The sequence below is a fragment of the Protopterus annectens genome, chromosome 6.part1 (genome assembly GCF_019279795.1).
Source record: "Protopterus annectens isolate FY-2018-M chromosome 6.part1, PAN1.0, whole genome shotgun sequence".
Classification (NCBI taxonomy): Eukaryota; Metazoa; Chordata; order Ceratodontiformes; family Protopteridae; genus Protopterus; species Protopterus annectens.
The window spans coordinates 454,347,437-454,360,096 of NC_056738.1; the positions used below are offsets into that span (position 1 = coordinate 454,347,437).

The following is a 12,660-nucleotide window of genomic DNA, read 5'->3' on the forward strand; positions in this document are numbered from 1 at the left end:
CAACTTTCAAAACTTGGGAGTATTTGGATAGCCAATTTGCAATCATATGGGGGGGGGGTTACATTGTCTAATTTGTCAATAAACCCAGCATGGGAGAAAATGTCAAAAGCCTTGGCCAGGTCAAGATATCCAGTGTGCACAGACCCTGTAACCTTTTCAAAGAAGGATCTGTACTTCTCAAAACCAAACTGATTGGGGTCTAGATCAGTTACGTTGCCTATGTTTGCATAAATGAGTTGTGCTATGATACTTTCCATGGCTTTACGTACACGGCTGGTAAGGCTGATGATTATCAGGACCCTCTTTAAAAGTGTTCTGATCCTAGCTTTTTGAAGAGAGAGAGAGAGAGAGAGAGAGAGAGACTATAAAAATCACACTACCTTTATGACCAGACTCTAGGAAATATTCATTCCTCATTTTGTGAAGGAATTTAATCTAGGAAACTTTCCTAGAGACATGATATGTGCTTGTTTCTGGGTAGCCATTCACTAGTACTATTTAATTTAGATGGATTTACATTTTCTAGTTTTTGCGTATGAGTGTTTGTGTTTATATTCTGCCTTTATTTGGCACACTGTTTCTGGACTCAAGGGTCTTTGGAGAGAGTGGGTGCTATTAAGTTTCTGGTCTGTATCTCTGGGTTTTCTGTTCAGTAGCTGGCTTGGGTTTCTCTGACAGAATGCAGCTTAATGCCCTTTCTCTCACCTCTCACTTTGTACACTGTGATTTATTTCTTGGGGATTTCTTCCTCAAGAAGAAAAATGTTAGCCATTCAGCTTTGAGAAAACAAATCTCTCTGACTTGTGTTTAATCTCTATTTGAACAAACAAGAGACATTCACTTCAATTCCAGTTCAATTAATTTTAAATCTAAACTGCTTCTGCACACATTCAGCAGCACCAATGGCCACAACCAGTGCTATGCCTATCATACTCCCGCATCACTTGCAACATCGGCAGAGGAGTCTCTTAGGGCAGCAAGGGAACAGACTGTTTTGTGACATACACTCTGCCATACACCTACACTGACCAGTGTCCAACAAACCTCAATCAACATATGCTCCTCATATTCACCTGTGGACTGTATCACTTGTCAGGTGTGCCTACCCCACTGCATCTCATTCACAATATACCACAACTAAACCCCTTTTTGCAGGTTATGTGTATTCCATCATATCCCTTTCCATCTGAGCTGCCTATCAAGGGATATAATCCATCTCACACTGGCCACAGCCATACATCCAGTGGGCTACTGATGTCTGCATCCAAGACCTCTTCTCTCATCCATCTTTTCAATTGTTTCTGTGCTTACCACCCCATTTCAGCAAGTTGCTGTGGAGCAACCCTCCCAACAATGAAAAGATCACACACATATCCAGTCACTCTTTCCATCTGCCTTTGTCCTGTGTGCACCTAACAACGTAGACATACAGTATTTCTTTAGTCTGTAGAGCATTTTGATCATTTTCTGCAGAGATCCATCTCAAGTCTCCTGTGCTCCTCATCCCCCTGAAAAAGTTGCTGTGAAGCATTTCCTGTTAAGATAAAAATCTTACACATATGTGCAGTCACCCTTCCCTTCAGCCCTTTGTCTATCTGCCCTTACTATAGCACATGTAGAACAGTACTTGACTCTGTAAACCACTGTAATTATTTTCTTCTAGCTTCCACTAACTAATTCTAGAGAAAATTAGACAGTGTGCTGAGAACAACAAAGGCAGTGGCTGTTTATATTACACTATTTCAGGGCTCGTAGTGTGAAAATTATGCTAATGAGGCCATCTAGATTATATGCCTTTGAATTGCATATTTAGTACACTGCATGCTAGCCCTAGACTGCCATACAGGGCTAATGTCTGCCCAGATACATGCATTGTACACTGCAAAGTGGTCTGCACATGTGTGGGTAGGTCCGGTCCATAACCTCAACAGGGCTACATGCTTTTTGTAATCGGCCCTGTGTCTCCTGTGTACACCATGCCACTGGAGTACCAGGGATGGTGGCACATCTGCCAGTCTACTGTATACTAACATAGTATGTACAGGTTCAATACCTTGAATAACCATAGTGCCTGTTCCAGTGCACACATCTGTTGTTGTCAAGTGATTGCTGTGGCCATGCACTACATTGAACTGCCCTGCTACTCACTGATGTGTGTCTTGTAGTTCCATCAACATACATCAACATGAATGTTTTACCATTTTCACCTGATATCAACCTGTTAAATGGCCATAGCTTCTGTGGGGGATGAGTTTTTAAGAGCTCCAACTTGGCACAGGAGGAAGACAAAAAATATTTCTTGACCTTCTGCATCAGCAGCACTGTGAGCACCAGCTGTTAAACTCTAATGAGAACCCCAGTATAAACTGAATACCTGGCACTGCCTTGTTAGAGCAGTGAGTGATGTCGTGGGCAACACACAATGGTGAGCAATGCTGGCATCAATACAGTGTCCTGAAGATATGCACCCTGACCTTCTTCACCAATGGAAGAAGAGATTAGGGAAATGGAGAAAGAGATCTACAGGAAGTATGAGTAACAGGTTATTGCTTATACATAAGAAGGTATGCCTGTAAACAGTTATTGGTGTTCATGGACATGTCCGTTTTCCTCTTTTGTCTGTTTTTCAGCACCTGGTGTTATTGAGGATAATAGGGTGATACTCCAGAGGAGGCAATCACACCTGTCCAGATGCTGGAGTAGCTGTATGAAATTGATATTATATCTGCATATCTTTTGGTCACCTGCTTCATTGTCCATGTTTGCAATGCTGCTAATTGCGTTCACCATTGCTTACAGCTTTGTTTTGCTTTGGTTAATGTTTCCCATACCTTAAAAATATGAGTGATCTGGTATTCCCAAAAGTGTCATGGTGATGCAAACTATGCTGACAGTAGGTGTGCCACTACCATGATGGGTGTCACTGTCTGATTTGGACCTATATCACTATCCATCCATCCTTCCAATAATCAGCATTGCCGTTGTCAGTCTATCTTGGCTTACTGTTATCCTGATCATTCAATCAACCACATCCACATGAGTTACAGCTAGCATACCATAGCAATTCAACTAACAGGCTATTAGGTGATGCTTCATGTTGTCTGTCATCTGTCAGGATGTAGCACTACCGCTATCAGGTTTAGGTATCCCATGTGTGCTCATTTTGGAATGCTGCAGCAGGGTACATTTGGCATGGACTCCCAAGTGCCATGTAGGTCAACATTTGGTAGCCTGTGAGTTCACCACCTGGTCCAGCTCCTAAAGGCTGGACCAGGCATTTTCAGCTGAGTGTTTCTGCCCAATTCTGCTGCTGCTTGCACTTGTACTGTTTGACAGTCATGGACTGTGCCTCTATGCTACATAGGTAGGGATTACTAGCTAGGTGGCATGTAATCTTCCCACCTGTGATGCATATAGGTTTATAGTACATTTGTGTCAGGCCTATATATTCTATATATTACTTTTTTCTTTGCCATTGCTTACTTAACTGCATTTTACTCCTCCAGGGCTGGTACTGACAACTAGCGTAGCACACAGTGTTAACAATTGCTTTTGTTTTTTTCTATTTATCGCTATATTCCTTTTTTAATATTTCATTTTTTTTCTCCATTTGCTTTCATATTTTTATATTTTATGCAGTGTGTGGATGGCCGGATGAGTGGATGGATCTGCAACAGTTGATGAGGCGCAGCAGGCAGGTAGTGATCACCAAACCATGTACCTCCCTTACCATTACCTGCTGGGTCACTGCTGGTCTCCAGATGCACTATTTCTTAGTGGGACAAAGGTCATCCTGCAGTGCGGTGCAGCCTGGACACCTTACTGGTGCTGCATGGTGCACTGTCTCTGGTGGGTTTGTTGGATCCCCATTGGTGGGTGTCACCAGGATGGTCTTACTAGTTCAGCCAGCAGAATGTGGAAGACATGGTGACATCCATAGAGAACCATTGATTTGACATCCGCATTTGCAGCCTGGAGCCCATCTTTTTGTACCTTACAGAATTGCATAGCTGCCTGGTTCTGACCAACAGGTGAAGAGTGTCTGGGTCCAGCAAGGAGAATGGTCACAGAGGTAATGGACTTCAGGGTGACTTCATCACTGTATCACATGGCAGTCAGCTGTCACCTCACCCTCTTACACATCATGATTATTTTTCTTATATTTCATTTCCCTATGCAGTTTGTAGTCCAGTCCTCCCCACCACTGATTTTCTTCCCACTGTCTGTCTGTGTCTCTCCTTTGTGTTCCCCACAGTTAGTGTCAGCAGCTCTCCTGTATGTCTTCTGTGTTCTCTTGTCTGCCCTTGCTGTTGTCCCTATACCTTCCTTCTTACCCCACCGTCCTCATGCTATGTCTCTGCTCTTCCCTTCTTGAACATGTAATGAAATGGGCACCTGTCCCACAAAAAATAATGAATTCAAAAAATATGAAGTCATTTTTCTTAGGTATTTTTTTTCTCCCATCTATATCATTCTATGGCTCCCTAGCCTGGTGCTCCACATCCATTGTATCAGCCACTTCCTAACCCCTAAACTTACCCTAATAGGGCTAGGAGAAGCACAGATGCTAATGGCATCCTCAGGGTCTGGCTCTCAACATCCACAGGAGGAAGCTATCCCATTAGTTCACTCCTTTCCACATGGTTCTCATGGTTGCATCTGAGCAGTGGACGTACAAAGGGGGCATGCCAATTTTTACCCTGCCTCCACAGTAGTTCAACTAAGTCCCCAACCTATCTCATCCTTGGGACCATACCTCCCAGCAGCATCTCCCCAGCATCGTCAGAGATTGTCGCAGGAGATGCCCATAGAACCACCCTCCCACTAGGGATAGTAACGTCTATCTCACCTTGCCACTCTGATAATCACACAAGCCAATAAGCAAAGCCAGGAAGGCTGGGCTGTAGTCAGGGCTTTATCCCGGTACTCCAGTACAGTGGCTTCTCTCATGGTATTTTAAAGCAAACACCAGCCCCCACCAGCCTATGATGGGCTTCAGTCCTAGTTCACAGCTATATTGATTATTAACAGTTAGAGAATGGGCTTACTGTACATCAGTGCCCTGATTGGAGAATGAGTGTTCTCCAGTAGGGTATTAATGTACAAGTAATGCCCCCTGAAAAACATGTCCACTGCTTCACAGCACCATATCAAGCCACCGTGGAGCTTGGACTGAGAAAACGGAATGGCCACCATTATTTCACACTCTCTAAGCAGCACTTCTGCTGTTTAGGGAGTGAAAAATAAAATAAAAGTAAAATAAAAATGTGTGTTTTGTGTGTGAAAGTGTATGCGTGTGAGTGTAAGATAGAGATCAGTTGAGCTACTATTTTATGCTTGCAAAGCAGCACTTTAGCTATTTAGTGAGTGTATAATAAAATAAAAGTAAAATTAAAAAAAATGTGTATATGTGTTAGTGTCTGAAAGTGTATGCCTGTATGAGTGAGGGAGAGACATCTTTTAAGCTACTGTTTTACACTGGCTAAGCAGTGCTTTTACTGTTTAGTGAGTGTAAAATAAAAAGTCTGTGTATGTGTGTGTGTGTGTGTGTGTGTGTGTGTGTGTGTGTGTGTGTGTGTGTGTGTGTGTGTGTGTGAGAGAGAGAGTGCATGCATGTATGAAAGTAAGACTGAGTGAGAGATGATCGTGTGTATGTGTTTTTATGTTGTTGTCTGCATGTGCGAGTGAATGCGTGCATGAAAGCAGAAGAAAGAGAGTGTGTGTGTGTGTGTGTGTGTGTGTGTGTGTGTGTGTGTGTGTGTGTGTGTGTGTGTGTGTGTGTGTGTGTGTGTGTGTGTGAGAGTATGTGAGATGACTACCAGCCAGCAGTAGCGGTAAAGAGGTTTACAAACATCTGCATCTTTCAGCTGAAGAAATCTGGATAAAGCCTAAAAAAAAGAGGGAACAAAAGCTCTAAAATAGAAACTTAATTATTACTCTTATAAAATTACAAAGCTGCTAAAGTAAAGGACTTATGTTAGTATGAATTTTCTGAAGGAAAAAAGTCTGAAGCTCAAATATATGTCATTATTTAATAATTTCAATCGCCAGTGACTGCCAACCAAATGTTTTAGGAGTAAGGGACCAAAAATAAAGTAAATAACCTGGTTATTTTTTAAATGTTATATTTTGATTGTAAAATGCTTCCTCCAACACCATTAACATATACTACAGCAAGTTTGAAACATTAGGCAGAGGAAGTATTTTACATCAAAAATGTTCTAAAAGTATATACTAATAAAAAAAAACAAACAATATATATATATATATATATATATATATATATATATATATATATAGATAAGTAAAACAACAATTTTACAGCAAGCCCATTCTCTAAGCGCAATAATGCCCTCCAGAGTGTGTGTTAATGTGTAATTAACTGCTTCAGGCGGAGGGCCTCTACCCCCCTGGAAGGGCATTAATTTCAGATTAACACACACCCTGTAGGGCACCATTGCTTGCTTAACTGGTTCATTATGGGGCTCTCCTAATCTAGGGGTTTCCTTCTGACTCTGTGCACTTTTGACCCAATGTTAATCCCTCATTATCCTCTATTTGTAATAGCATACAGAATGTCAGCAATTAATCTTGCACGTTTCTAAAACAATTTTAGTTGAGAAAGAACTTTGACTATAGCCTCAACAAGCGTGCAGAGGGAAAGTGAAGGGTCTCACCAATTTAAGATAGTAAATAAAAGACATGGGAACACATGAAAGATTCATTTTTTTCTATAGTACCAAATAGCACTGAGATGATTTTGAAGGTATAAACCACCAGAGCTGTTTTCCTGGAACCAAAAGAAGATCTTAATGAAACCTGTTTAAAGAGTAGTTTGCATTTGTTATTCATCTTCCACACTTTGTAATAGAAGAAAGTCATCTTCACAAATCATTATGTATAGTTCAGGGGAAGCAAGAGAATGATTATTAATAAACAATCTCAAGCAGATCAGACCAAGGATAAAGCCTTGCGGAACGCCAGAGCACAGGGTTACAGAGCTTGAGACACACAGTCATAGTGTACATGAATAAGCCTGTCCAAAAGATAATTAGTGAAGCAACTGAGAGATTCATCAGTAAAGCATAATTTGGACAGTCTAGAAAGGAGGGAATAGTCAACCCCATCACAGGTACACTTAAGATCTATAAAAATGGCACCAGTAAGGAAACGCCTGGCTATATCAGGACACTGTCTGTAGCCTAAAATAAAGATGTGGTGGTACTATAACAGTATCTGGCCCCTTCCTGTAAATCACAAAATAGTCAACAATCCTGGGTAAAGAAGTTTTTTTGGCAGGAGATGGAGATTAGCAGCACATCAAGAATGTTTGATTTTAAAACAATTACTGATGTAAAGCTAAGAGATGATAATAACAGATTTCCAAGAAATTAGCTCCACTCTAGTCCTAAGCTATAGTATGAATAGATGGGTAAAGAATTTGGATAAAAAGAAGAAGCCTTTCTGAAGTTTAATATGCAATGGACAACCACAGTATGGGGAGTAAAATGAACATTCTTAGGAAGGCAGATATGTACTGCTGCAACAAAAAAATACATGAAGTCAGTCTTGGGTAACTTGTAATTTTAATCTAGTTATTTGTAAGCAGCCACTCTGAAATCTTTTCAGCCAAGATCTATGTTGTAACAGCAGGAGTAAATGTAATACGCATTAACAATTTAAAATTCCCAGTCAACCAGTAAATATTTTCACAAGTCAGAAGCGACTGGAGTACCAGGAAACATCCTAAAGAGGCACAGGATGCAAACTCTACACAGTTTGCGACTTACGGTCATGACTGACCTGCAACTAGAGCTGTGAAGCAGAGCTCTCAACCACGGGAAAGTGCAGGAGCTGATAGTGATTATAAGCAGTATATGGCTCAGAAGTCAAACAAAAAGGCTGAAATGGAACAAGAGACGCAAAAAAGTACCTTAGTAGGTTAGCAGTGCCTTCAAAGGTAGTAATCAGAGTCAACCAGCTAGTAATTCCAAGCTAGTAATTCCAATCACTCAAACACTGAAACAATGCAATTCTGATGACAGTGCATCACTCACAATGCATTCTACTATTTTTTCCTCAACCATCTGACGCTTCTTTTACACTTTCTACTGAGTCGGGTACACTTCAGTCAGCATAACATCGTCTATAGGTGTTCACTACAGTTTGGACATTTTTGCCTGGAAATGTGTCAGAAATGCTGGCTCACTCTGAAGTGCAGAAGCATATGATAAAATTACTATACGTGGAGTTCACATTTATTTCCAATTTGATGACCGGGGAGGTCCACTGGGCTCAGAGAGCCCGTTTTCAGTGGAGGCCCGGGGAGAAAAGCTCCACATTACATAGTTTAGTTACAGATACAACCATAGTAAAGAAGTACCTTAGTAGGCTTTCTAAGTTTTGGGGCAGGAGACCTTGCGAGCTGCAAATAATTTTAGGTAGGAAAATTCGAAAAAATGAATATTATGTTTAGAAAGATTTGGCAGTAAAGTCAGATTAATTTATTTATCACTGTGTATTTTTGAACTCCTGTACAAAAATATTTTTTCAGAGTAATTTATATAGCTCTCATGATGCCTTTGAAAAATATAGCTTTGTATATATTTTTGTAGATGTATTCTTGTGTTTTGCCAGAAGTTTTCTGGTTGGGTTCTCTCTGGATTTACTCAGGGACTTCTGTTTTCTTGCTTCTTGTTGGTCATTACCGGGAATAGGCCTCGACCAGAACAGTACCGAAAGCTAATCTGCGAGGGAGAGACACTAAGTATGAAAATATCTCCCTCGACCTTTGAAAGTTTTATGTAGGGTGTTTATGTGTAACTGCCAAGTCTGGACACTCCTAACTGCTTTGTGCCTTAATTACTGTAGCTGAGCACTATACCATGGGTTCCTGCTACCAAACCCATACTCCTACCTCCAGATTCCTGACTAATACATTCCCCTGCTTACTGTTCACCTGATTACAGACCTCATGTACCTAAATTGGATATTTAAAAGCTGAAATATTCGGGTTTAGCTTGACCTCACTGAGTGGGATAGACTGATTGTTTTTTTAAGGCGATCTCACTCCAGAAGGTGCTGCCCCGCTCCGTTCGCCCACCTCCCACCCCCCCATATAATTTCCTTTATACCTATCCACACCCTCAACCCCACCCCTTCCTGTTTCACTAACCAACCCTCTTCTAGTCCTTACTACTCGACCCCTTTATTAGCATTACCTTTCTCAGCTCCTATACTACAACCTTGTAGTCCATATCTTATACCCTTAATGCCTACATTCCTTTCACAACCTTTACTCTTAACTCCCTTTCATTTACCCCATACTACCCTGCCATCTCTAAACTTACCTTCTAAATTACACTACCCATCCTACTCTTACACAGTATGTCTTCACTTACTGTATCTGTTCTCATCCCACCCCTACTTACTCTCCCTCTCCTAGTAACATCCCATCCCTATGTACTATCCTCTATCTTAATAACTCCCACAAAGCCTTTTGCAATTACTCATACTGCTCACTTCTCTTTTCTCATTTCTTCTTCCATCCTTCCTCTTAACACTCCTCTCCCCAAAATAAAAATTAGTCCTACTTATCCTTTAACTTCCCAAAGCAAGCCCAAACATTTCCACTACCAAATAACATTTAGAAAGTTCTTCCATCTACTACCAACCCTTCTTCTATCTGGTGACATACACCCTAACCCTGGACCTATCTCCTCCCCCATGTTATCCACCCCTCCCCCTCCTAGCAAACACATTTTCTTCTACTCTATCAACACTCACAGTATACTAAACAAAGTCTGTGAACTCCATGCCTGGATAACAGATCATAACCCTGATATTGTCTCCTTAAACGAAACCTGGTTAAAATCACATATCCCAGATAATGACATCCTTCCCCCAGGATATAACATATTACGGTTAGATCGCCCTAACAAAAAAGGAGGCATAGCAATACTTTATAAGAACCATCTCACCTTGACATTTCTATCAAAACCTACCCCATCATTTGTACCTGCGGAAGTGATCATAGGAAATCTCAAAATGAATGACCACTCCTCCATCACCATTGCAGCAGTTTATATACCCCCAGGGGATAACATCCCCATATTAGAAAATATTCTCTCCTACTTCACTCACAACTTTCACAATGGAAGTATTATCCTTGGGGAGGTGAATAGCAACTGGCTATCTATCACTAATGACAGCTCAAAAATGAACATTAATTTATATAGCCTTTCTGAGCTTATCACCCACCCAACCCATTCTAATAATTCTTATACCTCTCATACCCTAATAGACTGGATACTATTATCCCAACCTTTGAAATACCACAACCCCCAAACCTTACCAGACTGTTTAAGTGACCACTCTCCAGTAAAGGTTACTAGGTTTTTCCCCCAATTGGCTAAGCCAATCAGATATATCACCTGTCGCAAACTCTCAAACTTTAACCCTAACACTCTTAACACCCTCCTCTCAAAAGTTAACTGGGATGTTTTAAAATACCTCCCCTTAGAAGAAGCTGTCCTTCGCTTCAACTCTATCTTTCTCAACATACTAGACTCTCTAGCTCCCACTCGTACCATACAGATCAAATCTACAGTCTCACCCTGGCTGTCCAAAACTACTCTCATCCTTATGAAAAATAGAGATAAGCTTTGGAAAATCTGGTCCCAAACTAAACTTCCTAATGATCTGCAAAAATACAGAGAAGCAAGGAACTTAACAAAGAAATATATAAAAAAAGACAAAAAGGAATTTTACTATAACCATCCTACCTTACTAAAAACCATCTCAAAATAATTCTGGCACTCAATTAACCAGATACTCCAACCAGGTAATCCCTCTCCCCCTAACCCATCTCCAGACAAAAACCTCACTAGAAATTGCCTCCCTATTTAACTCATACTTTATTGACTCCATATCGAAGCTATTAAAGTCTAATACACCATCTACTTCAAATCCTCCTGTCACTAATCCTCCTTCAATCTCACCTCCCTTCAACTCCTTCTCCCTCAAACCAGTGCCAACTTCCTTTATCAAGAATCAAGTATCTAACCTAAAACCCTGCTCCCCGTCTACTGATAAAATTCCTCCTAACTTTCTCCAACTTGCATCAGAGTCTCTTGCCCTACCAGTATCAATTCTAATTAATCGCTCTATCACAGAAGGAGAAGTCCCAGCCATATGGAAGCAGTTTCTTACCCTTCCTATACACAAAAGCGGCAACTCCTCTGATATCTCAAATTTCCGTCCAATTGCCATCCTGCCCACTCTTTCCAAAGTCCTCGAAAATGTGTTCACAAGCAGATCATGCAATACCTTACTAAGCATAACCTTGTAACTCCTACTCACCACAGCTTCAGACCTAAACACAGCACCACCACTGCACTTCTGTCCTTTCTCCACACAGTCTCTCTTGCGAGGGACAACCATAAGCTAGTTTCTTGCCTGTTTTTGGATATGTCCAAAGCATTTGATACTGTATCTCACCCTCTCCTCTTAAACAAATTACAAGAACTAAATTTCTCACCTGAAGCTGTTTCATGGTTCTCTAGATACCTCTCCAATCGAACCCAATCTGTCAAATGGCAGTCTGCACTCTCACCAGCTCTACCTGTCAAAATGGGAGTTCCCCAAGGCTCTATTTTAGAGCCTTTACTCTTCAATATTTTCACTAACAGTCTCTACTCTTCCTCCCCCTTGAGTTCGCTAGTTCAATATGCTGATGACTCTGCCATCACTACAATTGCTAGCGCCATCTCTGAACTACACTCTGCCACCCAAACTGCCTTTAACTCAATAGAGTCCTAGCTTACTGACAATCACCTCATACTCAATCCAAAAAAAACAAAACTGCTACTGTTTCTCCCTAAAAAATCTATCCTATATCAAATCTACCTTCTCTATACTATCTCTGAACAACACCTCCATACAAGTAGAATCCTGCACCAAAATCTTAGGAATAACCATAGATGACCAATTGAAATTTGACATACATATCAATAACTGTATGAAAAAGGCCCATCAAAAACTAGGACTACTCTACAGATCAAAGAAATTTCTTTCCTCTGACGCCAGGATTACACTCGCTCAATCATACCTCCTACCCAGTCTTATGTATGGCTCCCAGATCCTTACTAATCTTGACTCTACCCTTCTGACCAAGCTCGAAACCTCCTATAATAAAATAGCACGTTTTGCAGTGAATCAAAACTATAAATCCCATCACTGCATCTCATTAAAACAAATGAACTGGTTAGAACTACCTCATCATCTTGTACTCTCTCAGCTCTCCATTATTCACTCTACCCTTTACTTGCCTTCTTTCTGCCCAACACTTGCTCCACTAATTTCTTATTACTCTCCCTCCAGACAACTTAGAAGCTCTAATCAGAAATTACTCCAAATTTATAAACCCAGAACTAAAACTGGATGTAAACTGTATAGCTATCACCCATCCATGTCCTGGAATAAACTACCTCAAGAAGTATGGTCCCTTACCAACACAAAATTATTCAAATCAGTATTGAAAGGCCACCTCAAAAATCATTGGTACTGCCACTGTACTCAGCCACTTTCTCCCTCTTCAGTTCGGTCATACTATTCCACTGTACATCCCTTCATTCCCTTACTCTATAATAGCCTTTATTC

At 40.8% G+C, this 12,660-nt stretch overlaps 1 protein-coding gene across 1 annotated transcript in view; it reads right to left on the reverse strand.

Moving 5' to 3' along the window:
- LOC122805622 (thioredoxin domain-containing protein 6-like) overlaps nt 1–12,660 on the reverse strand; it is a 563,041-nt gene that overhangs the window by 325,168 nt on the left and 225,213 nt on the right. The gene's annotated exons all lie outside the window — the stretch shown is intronic.